At 36.3% G+C, this 15,577-nt stretch overlaps 1 long non-coding RNA gene across 4 annotated transcripts in view; it reads right to left on the reverse strand.

Annotated features, from left to right (window-relative positions):
- Positions 1-540: 540 nt before the first annotated feature.
- Positions 541-15,577, reverse strand: part of LOC139142379 (uncharacterized) — a 110,074-nt gene continuing 95,037 nt past the window's right edge. For 2 of the 4 annotated variants that reach the window (XR_011554384.1, XR_011554383.1), the window contains exons 3-4: positions 6,098-6,207; positions 541-2,056 (exon numbers count right to left, since the gene is read on the reverse strand). This is a non-coding gene — a long non-coding RNA (uncharacterized lncRNA). Of the gene's footprint in view, positions 2,057-6,097; positions 6,214-13,415; positions 13,670-15,577 lie in introns of those variants that run through there. The other 2 variants (XR_011554382.1, XR_011554381.1) reach the window with 2 other exon arrangements.

Genomic DNA, 15,577 nt, shown 5'->3' on the forward strand with positions numbered 1-15,577 from the left:
ATCACTGCTCTGCTGTCATTCCTTTTAATTTTTGAATTTCTCATGAATCGATATTTACTTGAAACAGTAACCTGTACCTTTTGCACATTTTGTACTGTTTCATCATTTTATTTTCATAATTGTATACCAAAATAACCTTGTATTCTGCTTCTAAACATGGCCTCTGTATCCTTTATGTTATTTTTGACAGATCCATTTCAAAAGGCCTTACTTCAGTGCAATTATCAACAATTACACAGGTAATAATGCATAGACATGCTTAGAAAATAGATATGGGGCAGTTAGTTCTATTATGGGGAAACAAACAGGACCAAGTTGATATATATGTACAGCGTGGATATTTAATATCTTTTCTGCATTCTTCCATTTTGTGTTTACAGAATTATGTGCAGGCATATTGCCATAGGATGGTATGCACAATATCTACCATTATTGATTAAAATGTATTACCGGTATTCTCATGATATACTAGTATTCTTTCATTTTACTCATACTCACATGTTACACTACACACATCAACAATTTAAGTTCAGACAACTGTTATGCAATTAAAAAAATAATGTCCTTTTTATTCACTAAATAATACTAATCCAATGAAATATTTACAATAATTGACACATGTGTTAATAAAAAGCTGCGGTTTCTGAAAAAAAATCACAAACAATAATATAACCAGACTTTTTGAAACCAATATTTCAAGTCATTCATTGAACGTCTGTACAATTGTAGCAGCGATTTAAAAAAAAAAGACTTGGCAAAAGACAATGGTAAAAATTTTGCCAAAAATACAATTATGCAAACTTCACCAAATTTTGAAACAGTCTTACTGAGCTGTACCCTAAAAACCTCCACACCAACTTTCAAATCAATTGGAGTTGTGGTCTCAGAGAAGATTTCTTGACCAAGAATAGAAAAAATTCCCAAAAAATACAATTATACAAATAATCACTGTTTATGACTCGTCGGTGTAATAACATGAGTACAGCCTGTATCTAGTCAATAAAATTCAAAGTTGAGTGGTCTTTGTTCAAAACTAAAAATGCATCATTGAGCTTTTAGCAGAATCAAGAAAATGCAAAAACATATGCTTATACATTAAACATTGTCCTGTAATGAGTTGTCAGCGCTGTTGATATTGTCATTTGTCTGTATAACGGCTCATGGCCCACAGTACAATCAATTACCCACAATGCTGTTCGATTGTACCAACGACGTTAGTGTTCTTGTAACTTTTTCAGTTCTGCATAAAAGCAATAATGTGAAGTCTCACGATAATTGATTAATTATATTTATTAAAAGTACGTTGAAATATTGCAGTATAAATTTCAAAGAAACCATTAAATAACCATAAAAGTCACATTCTTCAGGTACTACAAATGTCACAGTTTTGGGAAGCAAGTTATTACCAACTGAAGGGGTCATTCTCTGAAAATAGTTAGCATGTAAATTTCTTTTGTCTTTTCTATTTGGAAAAAATCAATAGCCTTTTGTTTCATAAAACAGGTGCAACAATTCTCCCTACTTTCCATCACTTTATTCTGTATGGCTGAGGACACAATCAGTGGAAAATTTACAAAAATCCTTTCTCTTCTCTCAATCAAGCACAATTTTCTTAATCCTTTACAATGGGAATTGAGAAGAAAGGTGTTTTTAAAAGTACGTTCTCAGAATTTCTACACGTGGTCCAGGAATTTGTCTACACATGGGAGACATGGTAGACTTCACAGCGGAATCTACATTGGTACAAATCATGATGTATTGTGGGAAATCTCTAGTACTGTGATGGCCCACCATCCTCATCCTCAGGCTCTGGTCTGATTGGGGCCACGCCCTCAATGCAAGGTAGCCTCAATATGCATTTCCTTTGATGCAAGTGTTTTTCCATAATGTACGCAGTTTCACTTCTCTCTCTATCCCATGGCAAGTGTCTCCGAATAAAGGCACCACCCTTGCAACTTCTGTCCTGCTCGCTGTCCTCAGAAGAAACACACACAACTACCAAATGTCTTCAGCTTCATGCTAGTCCTTGGATAGCCCCGTTTGCGTCCTTCAATTTCTGTAAATAACGATACACAGAATAAATCATCAGAATTGTACATTATCCATTTAGTTTGTTTTTGTTTAAATCTGTGTATTTATAGACCTTTGATAATTCATTTGAAAGTACTTCATTAGACTAGAATGGTTAAAAGTTGATATGTATGCAAGAAATTTGATTTCTGAATCTCACTGAAATGTTGATTCACTATACACTGGAGTCTATGAGAAAACTATGAATAATTTTTTTACAATGCTTAACAAACACATTCTGTGCTTTCTGAGGTGTTTGACAATTGATACAAATGTACTTGATTCAAATAGGGTGTTTGAAGGTTCAGATGTGGACAACAGTAATGATATTGGAATTTCAACTAAACACTTCTATTTTCATGGTACTAGTGGTCAACAGGTCACTGTTAAATATTTTCCCTGACAAAACTTGCTATATCTTTAATATGTAAGTAATAGAAATTGTTCATTGCTCTCAGTGAGCTCGATTTACAATAAGACAAGCCTCAGAGTTGCCAAGGCAAGATGTTTATGTGGCAGATAATTATACTTTTGTTCAGATTTACACTTAAATAACTACCGAGAGTGAAATAATGCAGCGAATCATTTTATCTCCCAAACATAGGGCCAAAGTCCCTGAAGCTACTATAGACATGGATACAAAATTAAGTATTTCCTGTCTGTATGAAATTATCTCACTAAGGTCATCCTAGGGACCTGTAAACCAAATATTAAAGCTGTCTGACCAGTGGTTTTGAAAAAACAAGCAACTCAACAGTTGACAGAGCTCTGCTGTGTTATGTAGAGAATAACCTTTTGTGACACATGTATTGATGAAGAAGGTGGATATCTTTGATAGCTCATTTCAGGATGGCCTGACCAAAAATGGAAAAAATTCCGTAAAAATACAGATTTGCTTATTTCATCACACTATATTAGTCTATAGTAGCTAATAAACGAGAGTTAATTACATTCTAATTAAAGTAAACAAGACTTGCTTAAATCAAGATTTACGTCATAAAAAAACAGCATATCTGTCAGGTTATAAAGAATCTTGAGGTGAATATCTTTTAATATCAGTATTTTCATCCTATTAACCAAGCACATTTTAACTTTCAAATTAACATCGTAAGTTCTGTTGAATAAGTTGATACTGTACGTACTCAGAGAAAGCACACTGAAGAGACAAATGTTTGAAACTTAAGAAGTTCAAGGTCATCAAAAGCATTATAAGGAATCATGTTACAATTTCATTGCACTGTTTACACAGATTGCATAATTGCTATAAATAGCACATGAGGAATCTTACAGCCAAGCTTTACCATAAAAACCCTATCACTTTGACCACTCTTTTAATTGACCACTCTATTTTTTTCCTCAAAAAGTAATCTTATTTTATCCTTACCAAGTCAACCATAAATGGAAATTAGAACTTTCTCTATCTCTATTTATTTGACCACCCTATCATGACAAACTATTTTGAGCAATTTCTTTTAGATAACATAAATGGTGGTTCAGAATATATCAAAGTTAGGATTCAGGAAAGTTGCCTTTACATGTTTTAATCCTCCAAGATGGTAAGCATTTCACTATGAACTGTCAAAAAAAGTTGAACTTTCTGATAATTCCACACTAAAATTATATTGGCTTTGATGATTTCCTAATTAATTCAATTATTTAAAATCATATTAATTATTTTTTTCTGGGTGAATTGATAGGGTTTATACAGTACAACAATACAATGTAAGTCAAATTTTGACCAAAAATGACAAAAAAATTCCTTAAAAATACACATTTGCATATTTCATCACAATTTGAACAAATCTAAGTTGGGTTATCCCTAGGGACCTGTATACCAAATAACAAAGCTGTCTGACCAGCGGTTATGAAGAAGAAGATTTTTTACCGAAAACACCTTTTTTGGCATTAATTTGCCTATTTTCAACAATATCAAAAAATTAAAAAAATAGTTTCTCAAAATCATATTTTTCATCTACACAACAAATATCAAATCAGTAAGTACTGCGGTTCTCAAGATATTTGAGTGGACGGACGCCTCACAAACGGACATACATACATACATACATACATACATACATACATACAGACTGACGACGGACGCCGGACGGATACCCATCCCAATAGCTTCTATAGACTATAGTCTATAGTAGCTAAAAAATGTTTTGAACACTTAAACTACTTTTTTAACAATTTAAAGTGAACCCCAACCCATTCAAATTGTGCTGGCTGTAATAACTGAATGCTCCCTTGATGAATAAACTGGTCATCTATGTACTGTTGCACATCAAACTGACAAGTTTATGCCATAATATACAAATATGAAGATAAAAATGTTTTTTCACTGATTCATTGCCTATTTTATTATTTACTAAATATTCCTGTTTTTGTTAGGAGAGACTAACATCAATGTATCTCCAAGACACATGGTGTATGGTCGTGCTTCCACTATTAATTTTACAAAACATATCATCAATTAATGCTTCAGCAAATGGACCAAGTCTTTGTACGTTGGTCGAGAACTAATACAGTAAGACATATACGTTAGAATATTAAATCTGCCTTGTAACATTTACATATATTGAACTAAAAAGAGGGCATGTCATGCTGGGGAATCACCCAAATCAAAGACTGAACTGACTGCGTATGGGTGCCAGTATGGATTAAAGGCAGGGGGACTCGGAGCCTATAAATACCCCCTATCTCCCTGGGCATTCATAATCCAACATGAGTGGCACATGGTAACAGCATCAACGAATGCTCCCGAAAATCTGCAGTTTTCAACAACCAAAGAGTAAATTAAAGCACTGTTCCAACATATTACTTTTGTGAATACTTGTGGCATCACCTTGTTGGTGAAATTCTCTTCATTATATCCATTTTAAGTTGATTTTTGATGCGAAAACTGCTGCGATGCTGTGGACGTGTTCGAAGCATTCAAAGAACAATAGGGGAAAGCTTTCAAACAGCTGCCAATCACGAGGGGATGCACGATCAAACATTTGTTGTGTCAATCAGATCGATACGATGTCAACAATGAATAAACATTTGTACCACTGAGCCTTTTATACCATCCAGAAATTTCAAAGCTACAATTTTTTTACCCTGACATATAATACAGCGACCTTGCACAATAATGATCATTCCACTGCTTCTGTTGGGTTTTGTTGGTTTTTTTAAATTCGCTCCGTGGCCCCAGTAGATTTTTTTCAATATGATACACAATTTGAATTTTTTTCAAGGTAAATTTAGTATATTCTCTTGTCCAGGTTGATAGAGTAGACGTCGAACCCGGCACTGTTGACTGAGATCAGGCTTGGGGTCATTTAATCCTGCAACCTGAAGAGTTCTGTATGATCATCGTTCAGCATTTGGGTGATTTTTGTTTGGTCAAAGTAATCAGTAACAATGTACGCAAGATTCCTTACGTTGTTACTATATTGTCACCATCATACACGTATAGGAACGGTTTTCGATTAAACATAGGGCCAAAGTCCCTGAAGCTACTATAGACATGGATACAAAATTAAGTATTTCCTGACTGTATGAAATTATCTCACTTAGGTCATCCTAGGGATCTGTATACCAAATATTAAAGCTGTCTGACCAGCGGTTTTGAAAGAACAAGCAACTCAACAGTTGACAAAGCTCTGCTGTGTTATGTAGAGAATAACCTTTTGTGACACATGTATTGATGAACAAGGTGGATATCTTTGATTAACACTGTGAGTTCTGTTGAATAAGTTGAGACTGTACATACTCAGAGAAAGCACACTGAAGAGACAAATGTTTGAAACTTAAGAAGTTCAAGGTCATCAAAAGCATTATAAGGAATCATGTAACTTTCATTGCACTGTTTACACAGATTGCATATTGCTATAACCCTTTTCCTGCCAAGTCGGTGAAAGTCCGCTTGAAATTCGGTGTAGCCAGAATCTAAGCACTGGTGACCAGCATGTCCTTCAAAGTTCACAACTTTAAACAAAAAACTTATCAGTGCAGACTTTGTACATGTGTATGAAGTACATACCTCTCATATTCTTCTCAGTTGTTGGCATGCCTTTTCGTGTGACTCTGTCATTCCTTGCGGCACTACACTTTTCCTATTTGTTCAACGCCTAATAAATATCTCCACGGGACCTGCAACTTGCAAGGAAATAAATAAAAAGTTAAAAATCCTACTGTGAAAAGTTAAATTATCTTAAAACACAGATGATGAATCATCAGATTTCACGTGACAATAATGACGATGAATCACCATATTAATCTGACAGTCCATCAACACATATTTGAATCAGAAATATATTGACAAGCGTTTTCATTGCCTGAAAAGGCTAAACTTCATTGGATTCACACTGCACTATGCATTCCTGCAGTATCTCAGAGCTGGTAGACTGTCAGACCATTGATGAAAAATTGACTCTTTTTACATCCATGGTCATATCAATATCTAAAATGTGCATGTTGAAAGTAACACCACATTTCATTTTCAGCAGAAACAGAAATAAAATGACATATCATGTTTAGGTAAGATTAAAATTAATCTCATGTTAACTTAAGCCCCCACTAGCTGTATCTTCTAGCATTGTTTTTATGATTTTAACGTCAAGCCAAAATAAGTTTGTGAGAATGTTCTAATTTTGGTGATGTATACACTTATTATTAACTAACACTGGGACTGTACATGCAATTTTGGACAAGATAAAGATTGCAATGTGATTAAATATTTGCCAAAACATTAAATCCCATCACAGTGCATACAAGCAAAAACCCTGTATACTGTGCATATCTGCACTGAAATCTTCACACAAACTGCACAAAGCAGTCCAATGTAATGCACAGAGCATTGTGCAATTCATGCGATAAAATGTTGAATGGCCCTTACTTCATCATTTGATGGGCCACTCAGGGCGCTACATTCTCTGAATTGTTTGGTCACACAGAGTTCATGCTAATGCATGTAGTTCATACATTCCCGCAGTGAAGTTGGGCTCACCTCAGTCATACCGGTAGTGTGAAATGTTAAACAATTTCAATACCCAACACTGTAGCTAACAGAGGTGGAGGTCTGAAGTTTAGTGGAAAGAGATGATTATGTTAACTAAGATTTCTGCTAAAATATCAAGCGACCAGGATGACATTTGACCCAGCCAATATGGCTATAGGTTTGATTTTTGCTGGACGGCCATCATGGGAGGAAAGTGTACAGCAAAAATATCAAGTAACCAGGATGACCTCTGACCTGAATTTAACTTATTTGCTAGTATTAGTGCAATAGCCTTCATATTTGGTGGGATGAGGCGTCACATCATGAATTACTTAAGATCTGTCAAATAAAATATTATTGATGTTGACTATAGCACGTACAGGGACAGCATAACGATTGGGGAGAGTCACTTTTATCAGCATCGTTTTGAAAAATTCGCCCTCCCTCCCTATAAATTTTTTCCAGTCCCTTACCGGCCAGCACAGGTTGAATTCGTGAACACACATATCACAGCACAGGTCACCACTTTATGCACATACAAGGCCTCATTAAATGTGATTTAACAGTGAAGATTAAACGATAAAGTGAATTAGAGTGAAAATTCACCTATTTCTACTAGCTTAAAATGCTAATCATGCAAACTGAACTTTGGCTCGCGGCGAGTGAATTAGCCTTTTTCGTGGTCGTACAGGTAACTCTCTTGTGCTGCAGTGTATGAGTAATTGTCTATGTTTGCAAAGCAGGGGCACTCTCGGAGAAATCCTACCGGTGCGCACAGTAAAAATCACAGTCCTTAGCAATTTGTAGAGTTGTGCAAGTCCAACATATCAATAATTTGTCACATAAGTTACATAAACAATACTATAGGGCAGAATTCAGAGAAAACCAGGACAAAATTGGGAGATTCATTTTTTTGAGGTAAACAAATTTCAAGACTTACAGCTAGTGGTTCTTTAACCCTTTGAACCCGGCTCAGACATAAATGTCTGATGACGTCATAGAGTACCAGGGGGTCAGGGTGCAAAGGGTTAAACATGCTAGTTGTCATGTACATGTAACTTTGCATTATTTATAACCTTCTAAATTAATACTATTATTGTGACAAAGGAAATAAATTGACAACATAAATCATTAAATGTAATGTCTCCCATGACTATAGAAAACAAGTCATCGTTGATGACACAGTCCCCACTTGTTAATGGGTACTTTGATTACATGTCCTCAGAGAGGATAGAGTCCTCTTCATTAATTAGGTCTGTGATAAAAATACTTTGATACAGATGGCGCTCAATGGCCAAGAATGAGTTCCATGGTGATGAAAACATACAACCAATGTAGGCCACCATCCTAAAGTTCAGAAAATGAGTCAACTAGGAATTAATCAACAGGATGTGCAAAACATTTGTGCACACAATTCTAACACTTGACAGATTATCACTGGTACCATATTTCATAAAGTTTGATTCAGTATTTACAACACTATGAGATCAACATCTGTATCAAGTTTCATCACATTTGACGTTGTATTAATTTATGGCTATATCACCCTAATTAGGAAAGTTCATTACTTATGCAATTACAAATTAATTAAATGACACTGATAAATGTCTTTTTCAATGTTAAAGCAATGTGAGCTTAACATCAGTTAGCATCTGTATAAAGTTTCATGAATTGATGCAGTACATATTTCTTGACATATCAGCCTACTTACAAAACTTCAATAATTGACATGTTACTGCTACATGACGTGAAACAAATTGACGAGCATATGTATGAAATACTGGTAGGTCAATGTCCTTGTACCAACTTTGAATGATACTGGTGGAAATATGTCTGATTATGGCTCTGTACATTTGAAAATTGTAACAAAATCACCGCCATGCAGCAATATTTGATCTTACTGTTTCAAAACTCAACACGTATATGTATGACGTAAGTCAATGTACATGTACCAACTTTGAATAAGATCAGTTGAGACTTGCCAGAGTTATGGCTCTCGACATGAAACAACCATAACAAAATTGCTACCATGTGGCCATATTGGACCATCTCGTGAAACCAATCGACATACATAAATAAAAGTCAATGTCCTTGTACCAACTTTGAATAAATTCGCTTGATACATGTCTGAGTTATGGTTCCAGACATGAAAAAATCGGAAAAAAATGGCCACAAAACAAATCAATGTGCATATGTATGACATAGGTCACTGTCCTTGTACAATGATTAAAATTGGTGAATAAAATAAGTTGAGACATGCCCAAGTTTTGGCTAAGGACACGAAAAAATTGTAACAAAATGGCTGCCATGCAGCCATATTGGATCATATCATGAAACAAATTGACATACATATGTATGACATAGGTTAATGTCCTTTTACCAACTTTGAATAAAATCGTTTGAGATATGCCTGAGAGTATATGGCTCTGTACATGAAAAGTCGTAACAAAATGGCCACAAGGCAGCCATATTGGATCGTATCACATAACAAATTGACATGCATATGTATGACATTAGTCAATCTCCTTGTACCAACTTTGAATAAAATTGGTCGAAACATGTCTGAGTTATGGCTCTATACATGAAAAAATCGTAATAAAATGGCCGCCTGGCAGCCATATTGGATCGTATCACAAAACAAATTGACGTGCATATCTATGACATTGGTCAATGTCCTTGTACCAACTTTGAATAAAATCGGTTGAAACATGTCTGAGTTATGGCTCTGTACATGAAAAAATCGTAATACAATGGCCGCCTGGCGGCCATATTGGATCGTATCACAAAACAAATTGACGTGCATATCTATGACATTAGTCAATGTCCTTGTACCAACTTTGAATAAAATCGGTTGAAACATGTCTGAGATATGGCTCTATACATGAAAAAAATTGTAATAAAATGGCCGCCTGGCGGCCATATTGGATCGTATCACAAAACAAATTGACGTTCATATCTATGACATTAGTCAATGTCCTTGTACCAACTTTGAATAAAATCGGTTGAAACATGTCTGAGATATGGCTCTATACATGAAAAAAATTGTAATAAAATGGCCGCCTGGCGGCCATATTGGATCGTATCACAAAACAAATTGACATGCATATCTATGACATTAGTCAATGTCCTTGTACCAACTTTGAATAAAATCGGTTGAAACATGTCTGAGTTATGGCTCTATACATGAAAAAATCGTAATAAAATGGCCGCCTGGCGGCCATATTGGATCGTATCACAAAACAAATTGACGTGCATATCTATGACATTAGTCAATGTCCTTGTACCAACTTTGAATAAAATCGGTTGAAACATGTCTGAGTTATGGCTCTGTACATGAAAAAATCGTAATAAAATGGCCGCCTGGCGGCCATATTGGATCGTATCACAAAACAAATGGACGTGCATCTGTATGACATATGTAGTAATCCTTGTACCAAGTTTGAATGAAATCGCTTCTTGCATCTCTGAGATATCTGCGTGAACGGACGCACGCACGCACGCACACACGCACGGACGGACGCACGCACGCACGGACGCACGGACGCACGCACGGACATGACCAAACCTATAAGTCCCCCGGACGGTGTCCGTGGGGACTAAAAAAGGTCAAAAAATACCAATGGGCCCTATTCTGTCCTTGAGCCATAGTACATACATAAATTTGAGCTTGAATAAGTGGACTTGTGGGATTGAATTAAAAAATCGGCCAACATTCAACTGATTATAGTTTCAAAAGAAAATAAAGGATAGCAAATCTTCATTATCTTATTATTAACCTTCATGCACAGCCATTTTGAGTAGAGGTTCAACAAACAATAGAGCGTATAAATCATGTGTTCCTTGGATTACTTTTCATGGAGACTGAACAGAAATTACAGGGGGTAAGGCCTTTTTTGGGGTCCATTTTTTAAAAAAGCATTTTGAATTGTCATGCATGCCTTTGGGGCAGGGTTACCATTTTTGCGCAATTATTGAAACTATTTGAAAACAAGATGTGGCCAATACAGTGCTTTACCAAAAAAATATCAAATTTAATACATTGGAATCTGTTAGGCAAAATATTGACAGTTTTCCCCTATGCAACATGCATTATATGTACATTTATCCATGTTTGATAATTTATGTTATTCTAGTAGTTGGAATTTGGATGCAAAATACATCTGTGTACAAAAAATTTGATTTTTGGATTATTCAATATACATTGTAGTCCATGAGGAAACCATGATTTTTTGCAATAAATCAATAGCTATATCTGTGTGTTTATAGTGCTTAATTATTGATATTAATGCCAGTGTTCGAAATTTGTGGAAAAAATCAACCAGTCACCAGGACTGGTAACTTCAAAAAGTTGCCTGTCCTGCCAAAAACTTACCAGTCCTGATACTGCGATTGCTTTTTGTGCCTAAGTATTTTTGTTATGCGCTGTTGAGTAGGATGAATTTACGGGAAACAAAACTGTCTTGCCATAAATTTGAATGGGAGCCCAGAGAAAAAATAGCAGACATAGTTTTAAAGAAGACTCCCCACGCTAAAGTCAACCTGTCCGCCAGACTGGTAACTTTTTTATTTTACAAGTCCTGCAGAAATACAACCAGTCTCGGACTGCCAGACAGGTGTTATTTTGAACACTGTTAATGCACTTGATTAGATTGAGCTGGTTACTAGTGAATGTGTGTGCAAGAAATTTGATTTTGGAATTTCACCGGAATGTTGATTCACTAAACATGTACATTCTGGTCTCTGAAGAAAATATGAAAAGGTATTTTGAAATACAACACAAGCTAAATCTGTTTGGCAATTGAAAATGTGCACAATGAGAATATTGGTTGAAAGAACAGATGTGAACAACAAATGTGATATTGGACTTTCACCCTAGTGATTTTTTGTAAAGGTTAAAAGTATTCTTTAACAGTTCAAAGTTAAATGAGAACTTATATGTCAATTATTAAGATATCATTTATACAGACTGTGACTCACAGGGCACATGAAAATTTTGGAGGGACAATCTTTTCCTTGCTAACACTTTTTGAAGGGTCATTATTTTCCATTTTATAAGGCACTTTTGCTGATCCCTGGAATTGAATTGAATTGAATTGAATTTATTTGGCAATTAAAATAAAATATATAAAATGTACATTTCACATTACTGCCGAGGATAACACAAGAAAGCAATTGATGCTTATTTCCGTTGTGGTCCTCGATGTTAAAAAAAACAAAATGACGGATTTGATTTTGACTAGACGGCAATTGTTCTGCTTGATCTATTGGAATACATGGGGAAAATGTCATGACAATTATGTTTTAAAAAGTGTAGATAGATATATATCATTCATTAAAATCAGAGAAACATTCTTGACATTAAGTGGTCTTTACTCTTTTTTTGAATACACTGATTGACTCACATCGTCTTAGTGACAAAGTAAACTATTCCAAATTATGGAACCTGTATAATTAAAGGAATTAATGCCACAACCTTTTACCCTTGGAATCTTGAAAGATGCAACACTATTTCTTGTATTGTAACAGCTTATGTGTCTTTGTACTTGATTTCTCATGTAATCGGGAGCATGGTCATTGAAGATATTATGCATATGATTAAGTTTAAGTTGGTTTACTCTCTGTTCAACAGGCAACATACCTACTTGACGGAATTCGCCCGGCCCAATGTGAGCTCTAGGCGGGACATTCAACAGAAATCTGATAACTTTACTTTGAGCCACTTGTAGCCGTGATTTAGATCGTTTTGTGAGCCCAGAGTACCATGCAGAACAAGCATAATCGAAGTGACATTGAATCAGCGCCGAGACAAGGAGCTTCTTTATATCAAGTTTAAAATCCCTTGCATTTCTGTAAAGAAATTTCACTTTTTTAGAACATTTACTGACAATATCATTTACGATGGAATCACCCGACAGCGACTGATCTAATTTTACTCCTAAATATGCAACTTGCCGCTTTGACTCAATGTCAGTTCCACAACACTTGACCTGTTGCCTTTGTTTAAATATGTAGGAGGACTACCTTTTGTTTTCCATTGAAACTGTAATCTGGTTGGTAAATTTTCTGGTGAGACAATCTGGTGCCAACACAGGCCTCTAAAAACACCAATCAATCCCCCCGCCCGTAATTTTTGTCCAGTCCCTGACAGGTATCAACACTCATTAGCATAAAGTGACCCGGAAATTCGATGTTCATTATTCGTTTGAAATTATCAGGAATATCGATGATTTAAAACAAACAAACGTTCGATACTTTGCCAGATACAGATTTTGCTGGACACGTTTATACCAGAAGGAGTAGACGTATCCCAGACACATTGGCTGGTCAAGAATAAGTGAATAGCTATACTGTACATACATACCTGGTAAATTGTAAGCTTACACGAGAACCGTTCAGCTGATGCAGGACTCTTTGGCGATCACCACACTGGCACTAGATTCAAACGTACCGCATAGTCGTCGAGACGGTCCAGGATTAGAGACGGTCAAGGTTAGAGTCTTTAGTGGACATTCCTAGACACCGGCGGGACGTGTCAGTACTAAAATATAGACGACGCAACGCAACGCTGAGTAGGCGACGCGACGCTATCCATAACAATGGCGTCTTCTGAGTATGGCTCCCCAAGTGCTCAAATATTCACGAAACGAACTTTGCAAAGAATTTGATAACTATCACTTTTCACTCAATCTTGAAGAAAATGTTATTTTTTTGCTCTCGTTAAATAAAAATATTGCTAACTGAACCATATATTCGTTTTCGCCAGCTAAAGCATGGAGGTAGAAAGAAAGAGAGCAGCAGGCTACGAGCTAGCTAGGGGGTCAATTTTCATCAACAGGCTGCTAGCTAGCTGTGCAGTTTACCTCTCAGCATGCACACAATGGGATTTCGATTTACGCATTTTTTACCTTCATGAATATTCCGGTGGCGAGATCTTTATCAAGATGGTCAAATATAGCAGCTATTAGGCCTAATTAAAACTTTGGGAAATATGAACAGGGTTTGAAATCAGTCTGATATGATAACTACCAACCTGTACATGTAGGCCTACTGACGGGAAAAGCGAAATTCTAGCACTTTTTTATGAAATCCATCATCGTATATCACGGTCGCAATTTACATGCGGGACTGAGCTCAGAGTTCACTATGACTTGACGTTGGATTTAATGGACCACGAAGGTAAATGCAGAAAGTGGAAAAGACATTTTCTTGAGCAATAGTCGCTACAGTCGCGGTATCTTTTCCCATACACCCGCTTTTCCGGAAAAGTGTTTTTAATATAAAAATGTGTACAATGTAAAACTTCGAAGTTCATCGTCTAAAAGTTGATTTGATATGCAGCAGTACGGTCTTTTTTATATCAATGGGTACACTGATATTATAAGTTCTCGAAACTAGTACAAATAATTCCCCTAACTCTGAAATTAATGCGCGTTAGTTCAGAATTCATCACGATAGATCGATGCATCAAAATTTACGGATTCATGTGACTGAACTATCTTGTGATTTGTTTGCTATAAATTGACGTTTCGGCGGCGAAAGTCCAAGGCCCAAAGAAGAAGTATGCAGTCCAATCACATATTTTCGAAGAAATAACCACAGCTTTCCATATAATGTGCGAAATCCGGCCCTGACCAATGCTGCCGTCCTGTTTCCGAGAATAACTTTCGAGCGGTGAAGCTAACATTGCCACTGAACAGCCTTGACTCGCCTCCGAGTCGATTTTTGATGTGGTTGAAGCACGGTCCTTTGGTTGAATTAAACCACTGGCGAAGAGTATATTGGCAATATTCAAAAACATACCGGTGTGAAATGTAATGCAGATCTCCTGGTTATGTGTCAAATAAGCAATTTTTGTCGAAAGTCATATCTTGTTTTTCAGAAAGTCGAACTCACAAGAGGGCAGATCGTCTGTGCAGCCGACAAGAACACAAACTGTCATGATACCGGCTACCAAATACTATCACAAGATAGGCTGTCGTCTACTGACTCCACACATTTGTCATTTGAATGAACGATGTGTGACGAAAAGGGAAATATCCCATGTGTAACTGCTGTGGCGATATCGATGACAACCCTAACAAATCGTTATGAGACTGCATGAAGAACGAGCGCATTTTGCGAAAGATTATGATCTTAGTCGTTGTTATAAAACGTGCCTGCCTTTGAGAGTCGTAATTGCTAAAGTCAACTAAAGGGACTGGTCAGTTTATTCGGCGGGGGGTGGATTCATAGGGGTCACCCCGTTTTTGACTATGATGATAGAGGGGGGTCACCATGTTTTTTGAAATGTCCAATTGGGGAGGGGGTTCAGTCTGTTTTAGAATTTTGACACGGGCTCATACTTGCCTACAATGCATCGTGCAAGCGACAAATTTCATCATTCAGTTGCATTCATGGCGCGCCCTTTAGGCGCTTAACTTTAATATTAATAATACTTTTTTCAGAGCCCCCTTCAAGCTAGCACGAAACTTTAATATATCAGACATATATGTCAGAGATATTTGTATGTTTAAAATGTTGTCG

Source organism: Ptychodera flava, chromosome 10, assembly GCF_041260155.1.
Source record: "Ptychodera flava strain L36383 chromosome 10, AS_Pfla_20210202, whole genome shotgun sequence".
NCBI classification, from domain to species: domain Eukaryota; kingdom Metazoa; phylum Hemichordata; class Enteropneusta; family Ptychoderidae; genus Ptychodera; species Ptychodera flava.